Genomic DNA, 15,280 nt, shown 5'->3' with positions numbered 1-15,280 from the left:
CATTAGGAATCATCCTTAAAAACCAAATGTATAATATTTATAACCACTAGATGGCGTGAATGGCGAGAAGTTAAATCTACACCCAAGGTTTGGATGCTGTAAAAAGGTGAAGGATCAAAAAATTAACTGATCCAACAGAGAATCAGATCACATAAACATCCTCAAATCCCCTGCTGCCACCTTTTCCAGTGTTTATATGAGATGTAGTTTTCAGGACTGAGTATGCATTTTCCCGGATGTGGAATGAGATTCAGACAATTCTTGTTAAAATGCCTTTGAAAATTAAATCTAGATTACCGAATCATCATCATCATTATCATAATTAAGATCTTTGGAAAAAGTGAGGTTTCATCGACGTTGGCTAGGAGAAGAAGACCAATTTCTACCTGAAAATTACTTTTCAAGGCTTAATTTCACTGCCCTTCGTTTGTAAAGTAAGTGGACTATAATGTATGGTACAGAAATTGACTTTCAAACCCTAGAGATCACAGGCATGATGTGTCTCCTAAAAGTCTCAAACAGGATAACAAAAAAAAAAAAAAAAAAAAAACAGAGCCCAGAAAAATCACTGTATAAGGAGAAAACCAAATTGTATAAAGTACAGGAATTTGTGTAGAATGGAAAGATATTTTTTGATTATTTGCTTACAGAAGTAGAGGTTTAGGGATTCTTGTGTCAGTAGTTAAAGTTGGAGCTAATGCACTGTGTAAGCTTGAGGACATGGGACATGGAACTGAATCTACCTAATGTTTATCTGTTTGTATTTGTGAAGTGATGCTAACAAACAAATCTGTATCATCTGCATACCTGAAAACACACCCTGAAACAAACAGAAAATTGGAAAATAGCAAGGAGAGTATTACCTATCAATTACTATAGAAAATTAACCCCTCTAATCCAGAGGAAAATGTGGTACCATGGCAGTGGCAAGGCTGGCATCCAGAGAATGGAGAGCCATGAATATTTAATTAATGCCAGTACTGGCATGCCATCCTGTAAAGATGGGGCAAATCACCTAAATAGAGTCTTTAAATTTTCCCTCTAGGAAACCTGATATTTACAAATGTAAATGTAGGCAGATCATTCTCAAAATAAGTCCCAAATAAACAGGAATAAAATATCTACAGTTATAGGAATGTGTTATGATCTGCCATCATAAGCTTCTTATTGTGGAAAGATTGTGAGATTGGAATTCACATCCAAGTTCAGATTCTAGTCCAATAAATTACTGAATTGCTTTGTTCAACTTGGCCAATTATTTAACTTCTATGATTAGAAATTAAAGATAATGAAACAAACATTTTAGGCCTGTTGTGAGGATTTAGCAGGATAATATTTCTAAACATTTAACAATGGAGGGTACTGGATATTAATTCCTTATTACTTTAATGAATAATACTAATGATATTCATTTGATCCCAGCCTGCATTTGAAATTTACACAGATATTTTTGTATATTTTCTCTTGGCCCTAAATGTAAAAATCCCCTTTTCCCAATATGCTCATAACTCTGATATTTTAATGTACATTTATATATTTAAATGTTATGTGAATATTAGGTATCAAAAATCAAATAGACCACTGTATATGCCTTCCTTTCCCAGAGAATCCTGTTCTTTTATTGCCTTTTCATTTCATATGTGCCCCCTTGGTGAAAAATAAGCTCATCAAGATCAAAGTAAATTCATCACATTTCTTCTCCAATCATTTACTCCTCCTGTTTTCTCCCCTGATCAAAGAAGTCCATTTCTTTGAACCTGGTGGTCATGATGCCTTTCACTAATTCCCCTCAGCAAACACACCCATCCAGTGACCCAAATAACTCTGTATATTCCACCCTCATTACCAGTATGTCCTCCATACCTAGTGTGATTTTTCTAAAAACTATTTTAGATAATTATAGATTCGCATGGAGTCTTGAGAAATAATAGAGATTCCATGTACCTATCACCTAGTTTCCCCTAAAGGTAACATTTTGCTTATCATAAGTATGAAATCACAGCCAGAAAATTAGCACTGAATGCCATAACAAAATACCATAAACTGGGTAGTTTATAAGCAACAGAAGTTTACTTTTACAGTTCTGGTGTCTAAGAAGTCCAAGATCAAGGAGTCAGTGGTTTCATTATTTGGTGAAGGTCTACTTTCTGATTCAGAGATAGCACCTTGCAGTTGTCTCTCATAATTGGAGGGAAGGCAGATCCATAGGGACACTTTTATAAAGGCCCACTAATGGACCCTAATCCCACTTATGGACCCTAATCATGATTCTAATCATTTAATCACCTTTCAAAGTCTCTACCTCCTCATGCCATGACATTGATGGTTAGATTTCAACATATGAATTCCGAAGGGAGATCTCAAACATTCATTCCATACGAGAGCAATCTACAGGCTTACTAGGATTCTAGCAGTTTCACAAACACTCATTTTAATATTTATATTTAGTTCTATCCAATTTTATCACACATGTATTTTTTTGCCTACAATAAACATAGAGAATATTTCCTTTACAAGGATCCCCTTTTAAGGCTACAACTTCCTTCTCTCCCCATTCTCTAAATCCTTTCACCCATTAATCTATTCTCCTGTATAATTTATTGAGATTATTATCTAAAAAGAATCATGCAGTGTATGATCTTTTAAGATTGCCTTGCCTGAGAAAACCCAAGGCTACTAATGGAATTTGTTTTAGCTAACACAAAAGGTAGAGCCCCTATCTCCCAGTGAGGGTAAGAGAATAACATCCATAAGCTCCAGTAAGGAACCCAACACCCAAATCTGCTTTTTGTAATTTTTTTACTTTCCTAACTCTGAATCTCTGTTTTTATCCCTCCTTGTTCCCTTATAAATGCCTGGACACCTCTGTACAAATTGATCATGAGCTCAGTTCATGCTGGACCCCTTTCCCTATTGCAATAGTATATTAGTGATTAAAATAAGACCTTACCACTTTCACTGGTGTCTGTCCTGCTTTATCTTTGACAGAAGTGGTATTTCATTGTGGCTTTATTTTGCATTTCTCTAATAGCTAATTTTATTGAACGTATTTTTATTTGCATATTTACCATATATATTTGCTTCAGTAAAATGTAGTGTTCCTTGTCTTTTGCCCATTTTTAATTGGATCCTTTGCTTTTCAAAGCTGGCTTTTGAGAGTTCATTATATATTCCAAATAATAGTCTCAGGTTAGATATGTTGTTTGCAAATATTTTTCTGCTAGTCTTTGGATAGTCTTTTAATCCTTTTCACAGAGTCTTTTATAAAGCAAATTTAAAAAATTCTGATGAAATCCTAATTTTCAATTTTTCTTTTGTTCTTTGGTATTAAATTTAAGAGCTCTCTATAGCCCTAAGTCCCAAAGATTTTCACTAACCAGCAAAATTTCTTCTAAATATTTTAAAAGAAAGCCCATAGTCTATGTTAATTTCTGTATAAGCACAGGTTTAGGTCAAGTTTTTTTTTTTTTTTTTTTTTTTTGAGGGGGGTGTTTTTGGCTTGGTTTGGTTTTGTTTTTGCCTATGTATGTCCAGTTACTTCTACACTGATAAGGTTGTTTGAAAACACTAAGACTACCTTTGTACCTTTGTCAGAAAACAGTTGAATGTATTTTTGTGGATCTACTTCCAATTTTCTATTCCATTTCATTGATCTCTCTGTTTACACTAATGCTAAAACCTTTTTCTTACTTACTATAGATGTATAGTAACTCTTAATCTCAAGTAAAATAATTCATCCCACTTCATAATTTTCAAAAATTTTTCATAGGTCCATACCTTTCCATATAAATTTTAGAATAAACTTATCTACATCTACCAAAAAAAAAAATACTGTGATTTTAGCAGCCATTATATTACACCTATAAATCAACATGGAAAGAATTGACATGTTTACTACATTGGGTCTTTCCCCATATATTTGCTTCTTTTTGTATTTCTCTCATCAACATTTTTTAATTTCAAGGAAATAGGTATTATACATTTTTATTAGATTCACACATAAATATTTTATTACCTTTGCAGCAATTGTAAATGGTATTGTGTTTTTTAAATTTTACTTTCCATGTATTCATCGTTAGTATGTGGAGACAAAATTGGTTTTGTATACTGATCTTGTACCCTGCAATTTTTTTGAACGTCCTGGTTAGTTCTTGGGGTTTTGTGTATATAATCATGTCATCTGCGAATAGTGTCAGTTTTCATTCTTCCTTTGCAGTCCCTATGACTTTTATTGCAATGTTTTTTAATTGATTTATAATCATGTCATAACCCCTTTCAATAGTCTTACAGAAATTAGTACTTAGGAAAGAATATAGAACTTATAAACCTCACCTTAATTTTTAGTCTGTTTTATAGTCTTGCTCTGCTATCTGTTTAGTGTAAAGAATTTTATGTGTTTCTTCCTGGATCCTGGGTCTTGGTACCTATATCTTTTTCCTTCAGTTATCAACTACTTAGCTTAAGACACATCTTCCAGGAATCATTATGGAGCCTCTTCAAAATGATGTTCAACTCATGTGCTCCATCAGAGACTGTAACAGCTTAGATGAGATTTGTGTCCTTTCATTTCTTAGTTACTGTACTGTAATTTGATTCAAGGAAGGTACTGTTCTCTAATCTCTGTATCCTCAGTATCTCTCACTTACTTGCCACACATAGAAATACAATGAATGATTGCTGAACAAGTGAGTAAATGCTCTAACTAGGTAGTAATATGCACATCTTTCAATTATAGATTATTATGGTAACTTTCCTGAAAGTTATAGAGAATCAAGCTGATTTACTACAGGATGTACAACAGGAGAGGAGGAAAAAAATCTTCCCTTTTACAATGAAACAAGTGATCCACATTTGTATGTCTCTGTAAAGAGAGCTTTCTCTACATACTTACTATGAATTATTTTCAAAAAGACCTTGTGAGGTGTGTATTGTTCCTAGGTTTATTTTACCAGAAGGAAATAAAGATTAAGGAGTTTAAATGATTTTCCAGGGTTATAATTGTACGGCTAATTGGCAAAAGCTGACTCATTCCCAGGCCTTCTGACCCTAATCACATGTTCTTTGAGTTGCTTAAACCCAACAATAAATGCAATAGTAGATCATCTTTGTCAATTTGTTGCTGATTTTTGCTGGTGAGCAGTTCCCACTCAGAGGTGCATGCTTGATTACTTGTCCCTGCGGAATGTCTCTGGCCAGGGCAGGAAATCAGGGTGTGTCATGGATAAGGGGAGCACCATATCTGTTCTTCACACATTTTAGACAGTTAATGTAACTGCCCAAAGAGATAAATATACAGGTGATCTGTTTCAAATAAGATAAATTTAGAATATCTAACTACATTCTCAAAACTTCTATCCAGAAAACGCTTTGTTAACAGTTTATGTTAGGTTACTTTAACATCTTTATCATCTTTATCTTTAAAAACTTAGTCTTAAGAAAAAAGCCAAATCAACACATAAAATAAAAATTAGCAAGACTTTTCACCAGTAACTGAAAGTATGTGTCTTAAATCATTTTAATTTTTTTTATTCTTAATTGACAGTTGTATATTTTTATGGGATACAGTGTGACATTTTGATGTATAGAATGATCAGGTCAGGGTAATCGGTCTATCTATCACCTCAAACACTTGCCATTTCTTTGTGTTGAAATATACAATTAATTGTTACCCACCATTTTTAATTCAATAGAACATTAGAAGTTATTTCCTCTATCCAGCTCTACCCTATACCTGTTAATAACTCCTCTTTCCACCCACCTTCTCCCATACCAGTTCCAGGCTCTATTAAACATTATTATACTCAGCATATCTATTAAATCAATTTTTAGATTTTTACATATAAATGAGATTATGCAGGCTTTTTTTCTGTGCCTGTCTCATTTCAAATAACTCAGTGTTCTCAAGTTCAATCTATGGAACTGCATTTGCCATAAATGACAGGATTTCATCCTTTTTTATGGCTGAATGATATTCCATTGTGAATACATACTACATTTTTCTTTATCCATTTATCCATTGATGGACACCTTGCTTAATTTCATATCTTGGTAATTATGAATAGTGCTGTATTAAATATTTGATTTCTATTCCTTTGGATTTATATTCAGTAGTGGGAATGCTGGATAATATGGCAGTTCTATTTCTATTTTTTTGAAAATCATCACACTATTTTCATAATAGCTATGTTAATTTACATTCCAACCAACAGTGTATGAGAGTTTCCCTTTCTCCACACCATAGCTAACATTTGTTATTTTGTTTGCTTTTCTGTTGTTTACCTTTTTATAATAATCATTCTAATTGCATTAAGAGGAAATCTACTAATAGCTTTGATTTACTTTTCCCTAATGATTAGTGATGCTAACTATCTTTAAAATATCTGTTGGCCATTTGTACATCTTCTTTTGAGAAAGTTTGTCAACTCATTTGCATAGTTTTTAAATCAGATCATTAGATTTTGCTGTCAAGTTTTTAGAATTTCTTATGTATTCTGAACACTAATCTCTTGTTCAATAGTTTGTTAATATTTTTTCCATTTACAATTTGTCTCTAATCTGTTGATTGTTTCCTTTGGTGTGCAATGTGCAATAAATCTTGATTAAAGTGTATCATGTCAAATTTTTACATTTCCTTTGTCTCCCTCATGTATGAGACAATGCAAGAATGTCCATAGGTGAAATGATTACATTATTGCATTGTCTCATAGAATGTCCATAGGTGAAATGAATACATTATGAGAGTTGTAACTTGATCAATGGATTAATCCACTGATATGGATTAACTAGGTGATAATTGTAGGCTGACAGAGTATAGCTGGAGGAGATAAGTCACAATGGATGTGCCTTTGGGCTTCCATTTTCTCCCTGATGAGCAGACCCCTCTCTGCTTCCTTGTTGCCATGTCTTGAACTGCCTTCTTTCACCATGTCCTTCCACCATGATGTTCTGCCTTACTTTGGGCCCCACACTAAGGAGTTGGCCTACTATAGACCAAACCTCTCAAATCGTGAGCCAAAATAAATTTTTCCTTCTCTACATTGTTCTTATCAGGTCTTTTGTTCATAGTGGGAAAAGGCTGACCAAAAACATCAATTTTTATTATATATGTTTATATTGCTAAATATAAAAAAAGAAACATTTGATCACAAATTGAAAGCATTATACAAAAAAAAATATGTTCTATAGATCTACACAAACTGTTTATATATTTCTTTTCAATTTTGCCTTTGCTCCCAAAAGAAATAAAATCTGAAACATTAGTAAGAAAAAAGGGGACATGTGAAAGTCATGGTAGTTAAATGCTTAAAACATACTTGCAATTTCAAAAACCTCACCTTATCCCTAGAATATAGTCACCAAGGAAAGAGCAATGACCCCGAATCTCTCTTTGGACCACTATTGAAAGAATCAGTTGACAACCTGAGCTCAACTTCTTTTGCTTTGTTAGTGCTGTCAAAGTCCTTACCAAGGTTTAGACCTTGAAAAAATTAGTATTCAAAATAATCAATTTTCCTGAAGTTTATTTTTCATATGCATAAAGTCTCAAAAAATATTTTATATAATTAAATGGGCTCAATTCTCAAAGTTCCTCAATGCTGTTTTGAGGCTCTGTCATATGTGGTTGAAACTTTGTAAAGTTGATAAATTTTGTAAATGGATAAACACAATCTAATCTTCATGTTATAACCTAAATTTTGCCTCATGAAATGGCTTGGTGTTTCACAAATATTTTTACATGTCCAAATTGCACACATTGAATTTGTGCAGTTCTTTATATATCTGCATACCCCAATAAGGCTGTGAAAAAGGCTGTGATTTTCATTGTTAGAACATTCTTGGCCTCCTGAATGGTGATGTACATATTGCCCTATGACTTAAGAAACCAAGATGTAAATTAGAAGGAAATGTCAGTTTTAACATGTTTTTACTGTTGGCTATTCATAATATGTAAGGCATCAAATTGGGCATAGAATGACCCAAGTTATGTAAGATCAGATGGCCCTAAAGGAACTAGACATCTGAGAACAGAGAGAGAGATGGATCTCTCATTTAATCCAAAAGTAACCCTTGCTCATGAGTTTCATTTTAGAGTATTTACCCTAAGTGTTTTAGTTTCTAAGAAATGTTTTTAGTTATGAAAAAAGATGGAAAATAAAGAACATATAAATTTGCTTCTCAGACTCATTATCATATTTAGAACTTTGGGATTAATTGCTACAGGATAATTCCAGTGCCATAAAATAAGAATCATGACTAAAATTAAGAAATAAGCAGCAAGTCTTCTAAAGAAACAAAACAAAACAACAACGACAAAAGTTTTGTTTGTTTTTTCCTTTAAAGCTGGAGAAGAGCAAATTTTTGCAAAAGGGAGTAACAATGGCAAAGAAGACAAATTGCCTCCCTGTACTTTGTGGACATTGAAAACCTTGAAAAAACCTTACAGGGTTTTTGTCATTTAAGAAACCGCATTCTGTGAGAAAATAGATAATTAATTTGCTTGTTTACTTTCTTGAAGACAATTTGATATACTCTAGCAAGCTACTTTGATGCATGAAGGATATTTGCTTCATTATTTCCATGCACAATTGTGTGTTTGACTTTCATAAATCACTCAAAATAGAGTTTAATGAAAAGTAAAACAGTACAATACTTAAAAATATTTGGTTAATAAGAGAGCCCTGTAGTACTACACTTTTAGGAAATGATACTATGTAAATCTTATTTTCAACTGAGCCTGCAATGGATTGTAATTTAAATAAAGAAAATTATTTAATAGAAGGTTATTAAACAGGTTTTTACGTTGCAGCTTTTCTAGTCTCTCAGGTAAATACTAATTGAGAGAGCTTATTAAAGTTTGTTCTACTTATTTGTTTGAATTCTCATTCTTTCCCCTTGTGTGAAATCCTGGCAGGGAGGTGGGGGGACTCCCACTGACTTTAACAGGAATTTGTTGCTCAAGGATTTGGAGAGAGCAACAAGCTCAGAATGCATATTAAGTAATTTGCCTTTTGATGTCCTTTGTCTATAAGAGTCTGGTTTGCAATATTATCTCTTTTTCCCAAAATATCAATTGTAGTCTTTATATAGAAATTTGAAAAGTTCAACTTTTCTATCTTAGCAAAGAACTGCCTAGTAAATAGGAGCAGAAAAAATAACAAAAGTATTTGAAGCATATTTTAAGTATATTTTACTACATATTTTAAACATCTAAAATATGAATGAAGAATTTGGAGGAATGTTTTGCATGGGGTGAAGATACTATAGAAAGAGCAGATATTGCTGGCACAGAAAAAGAAATTGTGAAGTAGGAAAAGTAAGGAGTTCAAAAAGCTATTCAAACACTGATTTTGCCCCCCTCTTTTAATGCATTTTCCCTATATATATCAAATTCAAAAAGAAAATAGCAAATAAGCTTTATTTTCTTACCGCTATGTGCAGGAGAGATCTAATCGAGAAAGAACTGGCAGAAAAAGAATAGGAGACTACTCCAAATGAACATCCTCTCCACCTCACACGTACAGCACTTAACAGTGGCAAAGATAAATTACCTACTTATGATATCAGGCCTGAATTGTTCAGGAAAGGAAGAGGGTGGTAGAGCTGACTGGGGTAATCGTTCAGAAAGGGAAGAGGATGGAAAAGGGAATGTGCTATAGACTAAGCAGAAAAGGGACTTAATGATCTATTACTTAATTTTTCAACAAACGTTTTCAAAGTGCTTTCTAGTTTTCAAGAGCATTCAGGATGATGGGAGGGAAGGTTCAGTACGGTGATAATGGTACTCCAAGGTAGGAAATGCTATGAGATCTAAGAGCATTGGAACAGTGAATATCAGCAGCCATCTCTCCAGGAAACAAAGATAGAATCTTCAGGGGATTGCTTCTCTTGAGGAAAAGAATGAACATAGGAGGTCCCAATCTGCTAGGCAGATTGATCCTTGGTTGGTATCTGAAACTTAGTCATCAATCAATCATCAGCTATTGTACACCAACTTTTCTTCTGAGAGTCTGAATAGCATACTGTACATTCTAGCCCCCTACCTAGGTGCCTAATAATCAATCCCTGGGGCAGAAATGTGCTTGCTATGTTCCCATATTTTGTTACTGGAGGCTGAGGGTGCTCTGTGTGACTCCTCATGGGAAAGACAGAGCATAAGAAACTGCCATGTGGATTCCTCTAGACACTGTGCTGCTTTTTCCTGATGTGATCCAGTTGTGTGTCCATATTCCATTGCAAAACAAGTTTTCATGGTAAATACATCAAGTTGCTGAGTCCAGTGACTGTTTCTAGTGAATCTCTGAGTGCAAGGTGGTCTTGGGGACACCCAAACACTCCTGAAAAGACTTTTAAAAACAGACTCCAATTTTGTCAGATGACGATGACATTTAGAGCAGAAATAGGCCTAGAAATTAGAAGACACAGCATAATCAAAAGCATGAAAATACATATTGACCTGATGCTAGACAGCATGAAGGACCCACATATAATTCATTGTTTCAGAGACAATAAGTTGAGAATATTAGCAGGAGGCAGTTCTCAGAGTCTCATATCAACAAGTACCATTTCTTAATACATTAGGAAGTATTCAGGTTGAGGGATAGGCAAAATTGCATAATTCAATATGTGTTTGGGACAATGAACATCTTTATTATAATTATTCACAATTTTGAGCAAATTTATTTATGCTATTATTAGAAAAATATTAAGAGTTTGGAAAATCATTAGCCACATAGCTATCTGGGATTCTATATCTTCAAAAACAGAATCATGACAAAATTTTTTCAACTTATTGTTCCTTGAAACAGATAAGACAGATTTCTGTCCTATTCATAAATTTTATAAATATCAGAAGAAGTAACACATTGGGCCTTCTTTACTCAGTGATGTCACCATGCAGTTTTATGTATTGTAGGGTATTTATCTGTCAGTTTAGGAACCACATTCTGAATTTGAAAATATAATACATCTGCAAGATGAAATGTATCATGTATGTCTTGTAGGCAGTATGAAAAAAATATCTCAACAACTTAAAATATAATGTTAGTATGGATGAGGCTATTACATATTTGCCTTTGAAAAATAAGGTTTGTCATCTGCATTCCATGCTAGAATACCTTGTGACATGATATCAAGAGCAACAGATTATAAGTAAATCCATATGTGGTAGGTTTTTGTTTTTCTATTATTTTGTTTATTAATTTCAAGAACTCCCCATAGGAGATAATTTCAAAGTGGAAAATAACTGACTGAAATTCAGCACTCATTATAGAGCTCCTAATATTTATATTATAAATCTTAACAATTTTAAGGCATTTTTATATCTAAATATTTGAATTTAGCAATATGATTTTTTTTTACTTTAATAGAATTTTATATCATTTCATGAATATTCATTTTTGTGCAACATCTTTTTCACTAAACAGGATGTTTTTGATAGTTTAATAAATTCAAGTTTTAAAAAAATCTAATATGATGTTCCCTCTGAATTTATTGAGCCAATGATTTTAAATGATATTAATCAATGAATAGTTGTTTGCTTTTTTTTTTTTTTAGAACACATGTGAACCTCTTTGTGGGAGAAGTCCAAAGTTTATCACAGACAAACTTATATTTCAGAAATATAAAATAGCTAATAACAACATACTGACTTTTTGCTTGATAATTTTGTTTCACACTGATTTTTATATGCCTTCACCTTTTATTTAATGTGTCTCCTTGCCAATCACACTTGGAATAAATTCTGTACAACAATGCAGAATAAACAATAAAAGAAGAAAACATTTTTCACAGTTATGCAATTTTTTTTCCAAAAGCCTTCAGCATTGCTTGGAAAATATGTGCTTTGCTTCAGGTTAATAAAATGGGAAAACATTTGACTAAATATGAATCTGAATTCCTGGTTAATAATATCTACAGGGACTTTTAGTAATTTTTGAATCAAAATTACAAGTATTACACAATATTTGAAAAACAGGTTTATTCCATTATATATCATACACTTACTTTATGCACCAAGTTCATGCTTTAGTCCAGTCCCTATTCTGAGCACTAAGCATATTAAAGCTAACCAAATAGAGCAAGTGTGGCTCTCCTGGAGGTCACATTTACATTAGAAGGACATTCTCTAGTACAAGATGTAACTTTTCTGAATGCTTTTACATACTTTTGTTTCAGTTACTATTTTCTTTTAAAAATATCATCTCAAAATTATATGGCCTAAAATGACAGCCATTTCATTTTGTACATTCATCCATACTGTGAGAGGATTTGGTGAGGAAGTCCTGTGGTATAAACTCATGTGGCAGAGAGTTGGTGGTACTTGTTGAATGAAAACTCGGGCAGGACTTAGGGCCTATGGTCTCAGTTCCTCTCCTTGTAGGTCTGTCCATGTGGCCTGGGCTTCCTCATAGCTTGATGGCAGGGCTCCAAGGGCAGGCAGCCAGACAGAAGCTGTATAGCTTTGATGACTAATCCTGTCCAACACATAGTGTCACTTCCACTTTATTATCACCCAACAGACCCATCCAAGGTCAAAGGGTGGGGAGGGACTTAGAATCATCCCTTTGATGGCAGAATGACCAGATTCTAGAAAATCATATGGAGCTAGAAATCCTGTTAAAATCATTTTTGAAAATACAATCTACCACAACTATAAAGTTTGGAAAAAAATTACCATATTTCTGAAGTATAAATTTTTATAGTGTTTATGAATTAATGAATGAACATGTTAAATATTCAAATTTGTAAAAAAAAATCCAGGTCTCATGTCAAAATAACCTTTAAAATCAAGATATTTACAGGAACCTGTCAAAACTCATTACTCAAATCCTTATTAATGGACTATGGACCAATAAAATATGAATCTTCATCCCAGTGTCCTATCTTAGTCATTGCAAGGATGCTGTTGATAAATGTAGTAAAACTCTATATGACTAATCATTTACTATTAGTAGAAATGATACTTGAATAAATCAGCTTGAAAGGTAGATATTATGATAAAATTCTTCATAGTCAAAATTACAATAGAATAAATATGAAAGATTGTACATTAATACATTTGAGAACAGGAGTTAACTCACATTTATGAGTAGGAATTAAAGTTAGATTCACCTTTTTTATATAGACATGAATAAAGATGAATATATCCATAAAAATCATAGACTTCAGGATTCTATGTTATGCCAGAGATATTATTTGGCAGTTTCTTATCACTTGGAATTAACATTACCTAGATGACACTTTAGTGTGAATGAATTATTTTTTGTTTCATCACATATTTATTGAGTTTAAGCAAAGGAATGTGTGTCACAGATAGTCAACCACAGCAAGGTCCCTACCCTTAAGGATTCTGAAATTTAGTAGGGGGAACAAAGAAAATACAAGGTAGGATGGAAGATATAAGCAATGTAACATGGCGACAAGAAAGAAAGGCCACTGAAATCTGACCTGCCAGGCACGATGACAAAAAACAATAATGATCTGAGTTATCCTAACAATAGGATCCATTTTTAGATGTGAGGTGGGAAGTTTGTATTAGGAAAAAAAAATGGCATTTCTTACCAAACATCAGTGAGGCTGTTGGGTATCTGGGAAAATTTATTGAACAGGCAAAATAAAAATTTGAGTCAGAGTGTCTTCTATATTAAGCCAATGAAAGGTTAAGTGGCTACATTTGTAGATAAAGGTAAATTGTTTATGACAAGGAATACAGTATTCTCAAGTCCATCCCTTCCTCTTTGTTCCTGTCCCTACAGTATCTTCTTCCATGTGCACTGCGGCCCTAGCCTCCTAAAGTTAGCCTCCCTGTAAGTTTCTCTTTTCTCCCAGGTAAGGTCTACAATGCACAGTAATATATTGAAAAATTTTTTAAAAATACTGATTTATACTCTTCTGCCAAATTTATTGAAGAGCTCACCCTCACCAGTAGCATAATACTCTCTGCTCTGATTCCATTACATTTTCTGCAACTCTGCACCTCCCTCTTCTCCCCAGAACCCCAAATCACCACTGTCTCATACATGCTTCAAAATAGTCTTGTCAGAATGATGCAAATTCCAGAGGTTTTTTTCCTCTCATTACCTTGTATATGTTGTTGTTTCTCCTTTGACTTAAATGTCATTTCTCTAATTTATCTGGCAAATACTTACTCAAATATATCACAATCTTTAATTTTTTTTCAAAATCCTAAATTGCATGCTTCCTCCCACAGAATCTTATATATCTATAATTATATTTATCATGTTTAAAACACTGTAAGGACAAATGGTATTCAATTTTTCTTTGCATCTCATATGACAGACACAGCAGATGCTGTCTCCTGACCCTAAATTCAGTGTGCTCTTTACTGCTTCATGCCACAGTACCTCTTGAGGGAAAGAAAACATGAGAAGCATTTATCAAGTGACTACACATAATTTAAAACAAGCTAAGTTACAAAAAGGTAATAAAACACCGTCTTAAAAGAACTTTGACTCTATCCATCATTTTAAAGGCATGTTTATAGGCATAGATATTAATGAGAGATTGCAGAATTGATTAAAAGAACTAAATGACACTATAAAAAATAGTTTACTAGGATACATTTAAAGCAAACACTGGTTGTACATGGATTTCTGCTAATAAACCAAATTACTTTGAATTGGAATTAAGAATGGCAAATGGTAATGGTAAACATATCCTAATTTATTTCTTTGTGCATCTCTCTCTCTTCAACACTTTGGTGACATTATTCTTATTCATGAATAGAATATTTGTTAATGGATTGCCACTTACAGTCAAAGACATGTATTTCTGGACAGGAAAATATAATTTGACTTCAAGTCACAAGCTGAAAACTGTCTAGACTCTACATTGATCTATTCTTTCATCAATTCCAGTTTATAAAACATGCTCACTGTTGAATTTTTATGTCTAGGCATACTCTTATAATCTTTAGAAGGATTACATTAAGGTGTTGAGTCTGTTCATATGTATGTCAATAGGGATATATTCAGCAACATATGATTTTATACTTACTTGAACAAAATCAAAATCTGCAGACAATATACAACACCTAAAGCTGCAATGCTGGAGCTTGAAAATTTGAATAAATGGACATTACACTGGGATCATCAATGTAAATTTTAAAAACCTATAACAAGACAATCACTATTTGTTCTCAACTCACCAAAGATTTCTTAATTGAATGTAAAAACAAATGCAGCACATTGTAAAACACCCACTTCAACAAGGTCATTTTGATGTGTGTGTCACTTAACTGGACATCACAAATAAATAGTCT

Source organism: Marmota marmota, unplaced genomic scaffold, assembly GCF_001458135.2.
Source record: "Marmota marmota marmota unplaced genomic scaffold, marMar, whole genome shotgun sequence".
In the NCBI taxonomy this organism is placed as follows: domain Eukaryota; kingdom Metazoa; phylum Chordata; class Mammalia; order Rodentia; family Sciuridae; genus Marmota; species Marmota marmota.
This window is presented reverse-complemented; position numbering follows the sequence as displayed.